Source organism: Impatiens glandulifera, chromosome 8, assembly GCF_907164915.1.
Source record: "Impatiens glandulifera chromosome 8, dImpGla2.1, whole genome shotgun sequence".
In the NCBI taxonomy this organism is placed as follows: Eukaryota; Viridiplantae; Streptophyta; class Magnoliopsida; order Ericales; family Balsaminaceae; genus Impatiens; species Impatiens glandulifera.
This window is the reverse complement of record NC_061869.1, coordinates 37,180,058-37,192,849: the sequence shown is the minus strand read 5'-3', so window position 1 is coordinate 37,192,849 and position 12,792 is coordinate 37,180,058.

Sequence of the window (12,792 nt, the reverse complement as noted above, 5' to 3'; positions counted from 1 at the left end):
TAATTGTTTGTGAGTTGATTGTATCGCTTACCGAAGAAAAATACTCTACTCCATCTTTGGAACCCAATTTCTTCCAAATAGGCAGCAATCCTGTGATCTTTAACCTTGATCTTGTCAAAAAACCGATTAAATTCGTGGATAGTGTACGCCCTTGAAGCCGAATCAAACTTTGCATGACACTTATCACTTTTGAATTTGGCCACGATATTCATCTTTGTGTGATATGTGCACGCATCGTGGTCTGCTTTTGGAAAAACAACACACAAGGCATTGACGATGCTTGGGTGTCTGTCGGATACGAAGACGAGATCATCAACTAATCCAATTGCGTCTCTCAGTTTTTGCATAAAATAAGTCCAAGAGTTATTATTCTTTGAATCAACAACGCCGAATGCGACAGGATATAGTTGCTCATTCGCATCCAATGCAATAGCCACCAATATTTGACCACCCACCTTGTGCTTAAGAAAACTAGCATCAACACATAATACAGGACGACAAAAGGATTTGAAACCCCTAATTGAGAGGCCTAGGGACATGAACATATACTTGAAGTGGCCGAGCTCGTCTGTCTGGATGTCAGTTATGGTATCAAGATTACACTTCTCCAACATGTAAAGGTATGATGGCAGTATTCCATAGGAATCCTTTACCGTTCCTCGCACCGCTTTTAAAGCATTTTCCCTTGCCCTCCATGCCTTATTATAAGTCAAAAATATCCCATAAGTTGACTGCATGTCTTCAATTATTTTTTTAGGCAAGTGGTTATGGTGATGGTCCATGTACTTGCTCTTCACGCACTACCCAATAACCCATACTGGTGTTTGCATTTTTTTCTTGGGCCTCGACAAAACTGAGCATGAGTGTTGTTGCTCAAATTTCCGGATCTCAAACATCTCAGAAAACTTACCTTTCACAGCCCGCAAGCTCCACTTGCATGTCTCATCCAAACATTTGAGTTCCCAAAGATGTTTTCTTGACTTCTCCACTTTGAATTCAAAATGATTGGTCATCGCATATTTATATAGAGCAAGTTGAAGTTCTTTTTTATTTTCAAACAACGAACCGACTTCCAATACGGTTTCACTAGTTAATGTCGTCGCAAATGAGGGGTCTGGCTGTGATGTGTCTGTCGGGTCTATCAATGGTGTACCCATTGAAGATCTTCTTGCACTAGATGGTGTACCCATTGATGATCTTCTTGCACTAGATGGTGTACCCATTGATGCCTTTCTTGCACTAGTTGGTATACCCAATGATGATCTTCTTGCACTTGGTTGTATATGTTTTGATACTTTTTCACCAGTATTAACATGCAAGTCCTGAGTAAGTGGGATGTGAGGCAAAGAGCTTTCTCCGGCTTCATTTTGAATTTCAACAAAGAATTCCGAGGGTACAACGTGTGGTACAAATTTTGAGTAAGTTGTGGTGGTATACTTTCTTGAGTTGGGTATGTAAGTAGTGGTATCTTTTCTTTAATAAATGCTGACTTCTCTACTACAGATACACACAATGGTGACACAGTTCGACCCAAAATCAAGCGTGATAAATATGTGTTCAAATCCCCATCATTATCAATAAAAACAGGTTTTGGATTTCTGATATTCGGAATATCATACTTGACTTGGAGCACTAAATCGTATGTAGATTTCTGCACATTAAGTATATCGTATAGTATATCAAATAATTCAGCATAACGAGTACTTTTGGGTAAATCAAATGTTTTGATTGAAGATGCATCAAAATACAGTATTCCATCAGCATCAAGTTTCCACTCTCCATTATAGAAAACGAAAACTTCAGCTGCAATAAAAAACATGATTTGATTTAGAAACGGATAATTAATACTTCGTGAATCGCTAGGCTCTTAGCGAATCGGGAAGGCCTTCGCAAATCGTTAGGCACTTAGCGAAACGGGAAGGCCTTCGCGAATCGCTAGGCACTTAGCGAAACGGGAAGCAAACCCTAAACAATCGAAGAAACCGAACATCAATAAAACATGCTTAAAATAAACGTACCAATTGGAACAGTGCTCGTACTCGTCGTGGAGCTCATAGTGGATTTCGACCCGTCGCCGTCGATATCGCCGACGAGATCGCCGATGCCGGAGTTTAGAGAGAAGGAGGAGAAGAGCGGGAAGAGAGAGAAGGAGAAGAAAAGAAATGAAAAAAATGAGAGAGGTTATATTAAATAGTAAGGGTAATCTGGACATTTCACACATTGTCACTTCGCGAAACGCTAAGTCACTTAGCGTTTCGCGGCAAGGGCAATTTCGTCCAAAAAAAATAAAAAGACCACGAGCGCAAAAAAATTAACAACACACCACCGGATCAAATAACCTCATCTTTGAGGTTATTTAATCAAATTTCCCGAACTCTGAACTATTGAATAAAGTTGCAAGTACTCTTTAATATTTTTTTAATAAAATGTTACAATTTGATAAAATATTAATTCTAAATAAACTCCTAAATCACAAATCAATTATTATATCTTTAGAATTGACACAAAGAATTAAGTGAACATTTTCTTATCACAAAAAATACATCATTCCAATTTATTTATTTTTCATGCACCCACATTTTATATATATTTATAATTAGACTTAGAATCATTTTTATAAAATAAATTAAGTAAATAAATCAACAAATTAAAACGAACTTGAAATAAATATTATCTATTTAAACTGATTTATTGTGACCACACGGTGCACAAGGTAATGCAAACACCCAGACCCAAATCCATAAAGCAATGACTTATTACCCAAACCCCAAATTAGAAAACACTTTCAAAAGGGATATTTGACAAAATAACCCTAATAATGACCCCTTAAAATGATCAATGCCAGATAAAGTTTGCAAAATAACTTTTTTGGCATGTCTAAAGACAAAAATACCCATTCACGTCACATGACGCATGATGTTCGTGACGCGAAGGGATATTTTACAAGGTTCTGAAAACCGTTCCGGACATCAACCCGATTTTTTGGACGTACTTCGGTCCGACCGGTTGAACCGGTTGAATCAGTGGTCGAATCGGATTTTAAGAAGATAATAAAAAAGAAAAAAGTTACTAAATAAATTATCTTATATAATTTTTTAACTTAATCATGGTTAAGAAACCATGGTTACTTTTTTTTAACTTTAATCTACTACAGCAGTCAACAAATGATGTAGAGACCGACTGATGACTGATGTCTTTCTTTTTCTTCCCATCTCTTTCTTTCTCTGTCTTTCTTCTTCTTCTTCTCATCTCTGTCTTTCTTCTTCTTCCCATCTCATCTTTGTCTTTCTCTGTCTTTCTTCTTCTTCCCATCTCACTGTCTCCCCTTCTAAAATAATAAATTTTTTCGTTCCTTTGTTGTTATTGATCTTCAGTTTTAACGAGTAGGAATCGATAAGAGTTATTGGATACTTTCAAAACATCCACTTAACCACGAAACGATAATACAGTCTTCTTGAATCTTGATGCGGAAAGGATTAGAGTCAAGGTCTCCTACCGAGGAGAGAATAACAGATCCAAAGGAAACCTTTCTAACCGCAAATTTCCGGTTCCGATTTCCGATTGAACCGTCCGGTCGGACCGGTTTTTGACCGGTTCGAAAGGTAACGGTATATAAGTCAAAAACCGGACCGCACATCCAACCGTTTCGCGGTCGGACCGGTTGAACTGCCGGTCGGACCGCGTATTTTAAAACCTTGATATTTTGGACTATGTACAGATCGAAAAAATCATTTTTTCAAACATTATCAGGTCATCTCTTCGCGTCATAAATGGTGAGAAGGAGAGAGAAAGGGAGCGACGATTCAAAAGTTTGAGGCGAAAATTGGGAGACAATTAAAATGACTCTCGGGCGAAGGTTATAGGTAAAATAATGAAAAGAGGATCCACGACAAAAGCTCGCAAGCGAAACCCGACAGACAATCGACTATCCTCTATCATGACCCAACTCGTTCACTATTTGAGAAATAAGTCTTCTGATAACTAACGTAACTCATACCAGATTAGACAATAGAATAGATAGAGAAGAAGAAGACAAAATAAATATATTGGGTAAAGAAAAGTATGAAATAAGAAAAAAAATCAAGAACTGAAGTTTAAGATATCTATTAGAAGAAAATAGAAAGTGTTAACATTAGAAAGTTACATGTTCTTAAAGTCCTAATAATTTAGTATTTATATTCAAAATAAATGTTATCGACTTTTATTAATAAATAAAAATAAAATAAATAATAGTTTAATAAATATGTTAGGATCGATGTTAACAATAGAGATGGGGTCTAACTATTGTGAAAAGCTTATGACTTAAATTTGATTTTAACTCTGTTAGAAGTTAAAATATGTTTCTATTTTTCGCAAATCTTCACAAACTCTTGAACTAGTTTAAGTGCGGAACAATTTGTTGGATTTGAAGCGTAAGACAGATGAATGAAATCAACATAAAGTAAGAACACATGGAGTTTTATGGATATTTGGAGATAAAACTCATACGTCACCCCTTCTTCCTAAAAAGGAAAGATATTCACTAGAAGACTTTGATTGGTATAGATCACACTACACAAACCCAATCAGAAACCACAGCACTTCTAGCTAACTCTCTATTGAACATAACAATTTCTGTTCAACTTAAAATACTGAGATTTTACACAAAAAGTACAGTATATAGATTATGGAAAGTTCACAACGTAAGTAGTTAATTCACACTTGAGCTTGAGAGAGATTAAGAACTCATATGGCAAGAGCGAATGTGAGCAAGTAATTCAGATAACCGAGAGAGCGGGAGTAACTGAGTGATTCGTCCATTGTCCTTGAGCTTCTATTTCTACTTGAAATACACCTATGGTCGAATCTTCTACTAAGACACGTGGCATGTGTCCGTTGGACGATCGCCAATAGTACGATAGTACAGCAGAGCATGTGAATTAGGATCGTGGCCGTACCGGACTGATAATGCGCCGAATATTCTCTAAGATCGTGTTGTACTAGATAATACAACACAGGCGGGCAATTTGAATAATAGTGTACGTGGTAGTTTCTCATTTGTTAAGGTCAAATGACTTATCAGACTGCTGATAACGAACACTGCATACGAGCTGAGTAGAGAAACACACGCTCCTTCGGACATCTGATCAAGTCGGATGACGTCTAACTACGTTTCTTCTTTAGTCCGCGTCTAAGAAGGTTAGACAACGTCTAACTACGCTTCTTCTTCAGACAGCGTCTAAGAAGGTTAGATGACGTCTTACTATGCTTCTTTTTCAGATCGCGTATAAGAAGGTTAGACGACGTCTAACTACGCTTCTTTTTTAGACCGTGTCTAAGAAGGTTAGACGACGTCTAACTATGCGCATTCCTTAAACCACGTCTAAAGGAGTTAGATGATGTCTACTCAGGCACTCCTTAGACTACGTCTAAAGGAGTTAGACAACGTCTGCTCGCGCACTCCTTAAACCACATCTAAAGGAGTTAGACGACGTCTGCTCGCGCACTCTTTAGACCACGTATAAAGGAGTTAGACGAGGTTTACTCGCCCACTCCTTAGATCACGTCTAAAGGAGTTAGACGATGTCTACTCGCACACTAGATCACGTCTAAAGTAGTTAGACGACGTCTACTCGCGCACTCCTTAGATCACGTTTAAAGGAGTTATATGACGTCTACTCGCGCACTCCTTAGATCACGTCTAAAGGAGTTAGACGACATCTACTCGCGCACTCCTTAGACGACATCTACTCGCGCACTCCTTAGACGACGTCTAAAGGAGTTAGACGACGTCCAAATAGACAATCTTCTTTAGATTTGTACGTACACAACGGCAAATAACACAACTTAGTTTTATTCGAACAATGTCATCAAAATTATGTTGTGCATATTTTCTTAAGTTAATTAATTATTTCTTAATTAATTAATTTTCTTTTTTCTTTATTTAATTTAATCCAACAATTTTCTCCTTTTTGATGATGTTAAAACTAAGTTAACAAATCGAGGTTAACAAATCGAGTTAAGATCACAAGTTCAAAAACTAACCAATCTATTTATAATTATGAACAAAATACATAACATGGGAAAAGTTTAAGATCCCTCCCTTTTAATTCTTGAATATATTCAGCGGAAAAATGGATCTCTATCGTTGAGTACACGTTCTATGAGGCTTTGACCACCTCTACGACCGCCTCCGCGATCACCACCACGACCACCGCGAACATATTGGCAGCTATCACGGCCACTTTGAACGTGCTTCCTTTTGAAATGAGTACCGCAAGTACTTGTTCCCACTCGATTTCCATCTTCCCCCTTGATTGTAGGCTGATTCTTTCCCCCTTTTTGACATCATCGGGAAGATCAATCTGTTTTAGCAGCCTACTCAGCAGGCTCAGTAATAGATATTGCCCTTAGAGACTTTTGAAGCCTCATACTTCTTCTCCTTTCCTTTGCTTTTCCTACTCTAAAGAAGTAGTTAAAGACACTTTGACTGTCCATAACTTTGGTGGTGTTAATGCGACCCCACGTCCAACATTAACCTAGAGATGTTCGAACAACATGCTGAGCTAAGCAGCATAACCAGTTAGCTTCCTTGGAGAAAAGATCATTTTCACTAAATTATTAAAAAAAATTTGATTAGTTGATGGTTATTCCCTTGTTTATAGCCACCATCATCTCAAAACGTTCTTTGGAATATATATTATTGGCTACTTTTGCCATGGGAGATTTGGAAACGATGTCATTGAGAAGAGAAAACTCAGTTTTTAAGGACGTCTTTTTCCCGTGAGATTCAACATGAAAGGAGGTATCTGAGAAGACTCTCTTCATCTCAGACAGGATATCATCTGGAAAGGTGTGGAACTCTATCAACCCCTCCATTAGAAGCTCGAAAAACTGAGCGAAAACTTCTTCAGAGATGGAGATGTTTGCTCCTCTTATCGTCACATGGATAACATCGTCGACTATCCTTGCAGATGCAAAGAACTCACGAACCTCCAGTTCGTGAATGATGAAAGGTCCCCCGAGAAACTTCCTCATGCCGGAAGCTTCAAGAGTTTTGAACATTACAAAAATTTCTGGAAGCATCAAAGAAAGGACGGACTCAAAGTTTACTGGCAATGTGTTAAATACAATGGAGGTCATTTATATGTTTTAGAGTTTAGATGAAGAAAAGTACTTAGGATTTTGAAGAGTTAGGAATCTCAAGAGTTTTCTAAAGAGAAAGAACAAGTATTTAGAATCACAAAGTGGATGGTGAATCTCTTTAGATGTGTTAGTTAATCTTTATAGAGTATGACTAACACATGACCAAAAAAGTCATCATTAAAATAAACCGTAATTTAAGTAAAAATGTTTTCCCAAGAAACTCATAATTAAAAGACGTAATTTTAAAAAGAAATATCATAAATTCATCATTAATTAAAAGGCGTGAAGTTATTAATCGCCATATATTTTAGTCATAATTTTAACATTGAGAGACACGTGTCTTCAAGTTATTTGAAATATGAATGTTCAATTTCTAGGCGGGAAAAGCACATGGAAACTCATGAGACGTTGGACAGCTGTCCCACTCGTCCGAAGATGAGACATCTAAAGACGCACGTAGTTAGATGTCATCTATGCTATCTGCATGCCTTGCATCTAAGTTGGGTAGACGCCTGTTCGGAAGGCGTCTAATCACACACGTCTACAAACGCTTAGCACAAGTCTAGACATCGTCTTAACACGCACGTCTACATATGCCTAGCACAAGTCGTGATGTTATCTGATTATGCACGTCTACAGACGCTTAGCATAAGTCTGGACATCGTCTGATCACGCACGTCTACAAACGCTTTAGACGCCTGCCTCAAATTTAGACGTCTAACCAGGCTTAATTTACAAGTTTCTTAAGCAAAGACTTGTCTGATACATGGTTCCTTTAGATGACTGATCTGATTAGTCCGATTTGAGACATCCGTCTACACACGTCTATCCAACCACTTTAATCAACAACTTTCCCCCTCAATTAGTGCATGCTTAATAAATTTAATTTCGTTCTAAAAGACCCAAAACATTTCTAAAATAAGAAAATTTAGTCTTGGGAAGTGGCTTCGTGAACATGTTTGTCACTTGTTGATCTGTTAAGACATATTCCAACCGAATATGTTTTTGATTGATATGCTCTAGGATGAAATGGTGTCGAATGTTGATATTCTTGGTTTTGGAATGCAACATCGGGTTATATGTGATCGCTATGGAACCGGTGTTGTCGCATAAAATCGGAGACTCGTCCACCTCAATGTCGTAGTCCCTCAGTTGTTGTTGAATCCACAAGAGTTGAGAGCAGCAAATTCCAGTAGTAAGGTACTCATCCTCTACTATAGATATGGCGACGAACGTCTTCTTCTTCCTGAACCAAGAGATCAAACGATCACCAAGGAACTAGAAGTCCCATTGGTGCTCTTCCGATCGATCTTGTAGCATGCATAGTCTGCATCAGAATAGCTAATTAAATTGAAACTTGTAAACATGAAAATTTGACTTACCCTATTTGTAAAATAATATTATTATATCTAATAATATTAAAATAATATTTTGGATTTTTATATTCAAAATAACTTGAAAGAAGGAATTAAAACCTAATTAAGGATTAATTATTGTGATAATTAAACCTTAATTAAGGAAACTTTCTAAAATCCCAAAAATAATTTGAGGATAAAATATTTGTATATATTTTACCCCAATTAGACCAATTAAATCCCAAATATTTAATTAAGATTTATTCATGATTTATGTTTAATTCTTGACTTAAACCAATTAAATAAAATATTCAAAAATTCTCAAAAATTCCCAAAAAAATAAAACATGATCATAATTGTTATTATGAATCTAGAAATATTTTTTGTGAAATTTTTGGTGAAAAAATGGATTTAAAAGGAATTAAATTCAATTTTTAATAACCTTTTAAATAAAATTTAAAATTGCATAATCCCGTGTGGCTGATTTTATGTTTAAACTTTGCAGCAGAATCCTGGACCATCAGATGAGCGCCCAAATCTCATCCGATAGCCTAGAACACACTAGACACCCAGCTGTAGCGTAACCACGCGCTCCCGCCCGCACCGGATCAACTAATGGGATGAACTAACCCCGTTAGTTAAGACCGCGGACGGAACGCAGATGACGTCAGGCGAAACGACGTCGTTTCAGCCGTCTTCTTCGCTGGGAAATAGGGGTCGCCGGAATCGCGAACTCGTAGGCGAGTTTCTTCCAGAAGCTCTAGCTTCGGTTACAGGCGATCAAATCCGTTGATTTTTTCGCCCACTTGATCTCTTTGTCAGCGCCTACGTTTCCCCCTTATCTAGAAGCCTTATCTCCCCCAAGATAAGACTGCCACAAATTAGGGATAAGAACGCCAACGATCAAAAAGGACTCAAATTGGCTTTCTACAGCCGACCTTCGAGCACTATAAATAGTCTCCTACCCCTCTACTGTCAATCCTTCAAACAATAACCAAGAATTACACATCAATTCAACCCGATTGAAAACTTACAGATTCCGGCGAAGAACAATTTTTGTCAAAACTTTCTCCAGCGAGCCAAGCTTCGATCCAGTCTTTTGGATCGTTTCCAAAAACTCCCAGGAATGTTTTCCAGCTGTTGGTATGATTCCAGAAGTTTTGAATATTGATTTGTAATTGAAAATTTTGAATTTCATAAAATTTTCTTGTTTGATCACTTTGGTCGTGTTCTTATGCTTGATTGTATGATTTCTTTATAGAGAATCATTATATATATATCATGTGTAAGCTTTTTGTTGAAAGAAAACCGATCAAATCAACCTAGAACAGAATTTTGCAAAAATTAGTCTGAAAATTGGATTTTTGAAATGTTCTGTTCTTGGTTTAAATCTGGATTTGTTGCTCCAGATTGTTGTTATACACGTTTATAAACATGTTTGAATCATTTCCATACAATTGTAATCATGTTTTGATCATGTTTGATTAAAATTGAAATTTGAGAAAAAACTTGAAAATCTGAATTTTAAAGTTCCGTGTTCTTGCTTTTAATCTGATTGTGTTGGTTTAATTAGTTGTATTACATGTTTGTATACATGATTGGATGATTTCTAAGTAACTGTAGTCATATTTTGATCATGTTTGATCAAATTGAAATTTTGGATAAAAAGGTTAAAAAAACTAGATTTTTGAAATTTCATGTTATTGCTTCTAAGTTGGATTTGTTGATTCAATTAGTAGCTATACATGATTCTTAACATGTAGGGATGAATACCAAGTAACTATTTCACCCTTTTGATCATGTTTGATCAAATTTGGTTTTTGAAAAAAAAGTTAGATTTTGATTCAATCTTCAAAAACTATTTTAATGAGGTAATGATGTTCTTGTTTTGGTATAGATTAACTATATTCATCATTTCAAAGTTAATGGAACTAAAATTAGATCTTGAAATGGCCTAATTTAAAAGACCCCAATTTTTTTCCTAGAAATGGTGTTTTAAAATTGATCCTCTTATGATTTTTAAAATCGTGATTTATGTTAGGGCTTTTGTTCTTCATGATCATATGAACCTACCGCAACTTACGGATTGTGATTTTGACATTCCAATCAAAAGTTATGGTCTTTTGAAGTTTTGGACCAAAACAATAGCACCCGGTTCTGTAATTTTTCCTTAGGACCGAGAAAACATGTCAGGACCGTGCCACCCAACCGAGAAAACATGTCAGGACCGTGCCGCCCGACCGAGAGAGTTGGCTTAGGACCGACTAAACTAACCTAGACCAAATTAACCTAGGACAGACCTTGCCACTTGACATAGGATTGACCTTGATACCTAACCTAGGACCAACAATTAAGCCTAGCCTCATTTTAGCCTAGGCCAAACCCTAGCCCTAGCCTAGGATCAAACCCCACTTAGCCTAAGACCTTTACAGCCCTAGGCCTAAGTCCGAACCCTCACTCAAGATTGAACCTCTAAAACCCTACTAATCCCAAATTGACAAGATCGGACTCGAACCTAGGATTTAATCCTTAGGCCCGTTTGGTTTCAATTTTCAAAAATCCAAAACTATTCTGGAACCAAACCCCCATTTTCTAAAAAATGGTATTCTCAAGGTCAGAAAGTAACTCTCAAGATTCTCTGGGATATTTCTCAAAGCAAATGTTTTGCTAAGGTCTTGTTTGATTATACTCTCTAATATATTTTTCTGATATTTTCAGGTTTTGTTAAATCTAAACATCAACGCAACAGGTACACACATTCTTTATATAATTTTGTACAATTATTTAAAGTCTATCGTCATTTAGGACACCTAGACTACTAATTAAAGATAAGGAATGTTATAATTAGATTTATAGAAGCCAGACTTTGTCTATTTTAGAAGGATTTTGAAAACTGTCCTTAGGCGGGCGTAGAGGACATAGCGCGAAAGCCCTTTCCCGAGCGTAAATAGACAAAGAACCAACTTTTTTAGAAAACCCGATTTAAATTAACTAAATATGATTAATTTAAAGATTATTTATTTTAAAATAGAGTCGACAAATGAATTTAGAAAAATTAGTAAAATGTACGTTTATAAACGTACTTTATATCAAAGTTTTTATAGAGGTTAATATTTTGGTTACGTTTGAGAAAGGGCTTTCGCACTATATCCTCTGCATTGTCAAAGTACGATTTTATTTTTTAAGTAAAAGTGTGACTATCAAAGACTTATTTATAACATTTATTTCCTTTAATTAGTAGTTCTGGGGTCCTAAATAAAGATAGCTTTATATGACATAAATAATTATACAAAATTATTTAGAAGGGCGTACCTACGATTGCGTTGATATAAGATTAAGTATAAATCCTAAAAAAATATTAGAAAATTATTAGAATTTAAAAATAAATTCCAAACAGGGCCTTAGCCAAAATATCTGTTTGGGAAATATCCCGAAAATATTTAAATATCATTTTATGACCTTTCGGGATTATTTGAAAATGGATTGGGGTTCCAAAATTATAAAAAAAAAATGGATTTTAAAAAGTGAAACCAAATAGGCCTTAGGACCGGAGTCTTAGGGCTTGGGATTGTTTTACATATCTGGGTTCGAACGGGCTCGATCTAGAACAAGGGTGGTCTAGATTTGGACACCCGATCAAGGGACTAGAAGGTTCGGCCCTAGGGTTCAAGAGGCTCGGTCCTGAACTTAGGTTGTTTAGTACTAGGTTTGGGAGGCTTGGTCCTAGATCTAGCTTCCTCGGTCGTGGAACTAGGAGTATCGGTCCTAGGTCAGACCTCTCAGTCTCAGGGCAGGATCCTCGGTCAGATTCCTCAATCTATGCTCAAGAACACCAGTCCTAAGTCTCGGTCTTAGTTCAATTTTCTCGGTCCTTGGTCTCGGTCAGGACCGAGAGTTCTTAGTCATGTTTCTTAGTCCCGGTCCTATAGGACTCGGTCGTTGGGGACTAAGTGTTATTCATTTGGTATGAGGAATTACAGGTTTGTATCTTTTGATACATATAATGAAATCATGATCTGTAAGTTACAATCAACTCATATGAATGTAATGATCATAAACCCTAACCCTAACACGATCAATCAAACTCTATACAATTTAATTTTCAAAATTGTTTTTAGGGAAAAATTTGAGAACTTTTAATTTAGGTCATCTCATAGCCTAACTCTTGTTTCAACAGATATGAAATAATAATTATAGTCAAACACAACCAAAATAAGAACATCATTCAAACTCTGTAACAACTTTCAAAACAAAAATTCAAACTTTTTTTTTCAAATTTCAATTGGATCAAACATGATCGAGATGTTGATAT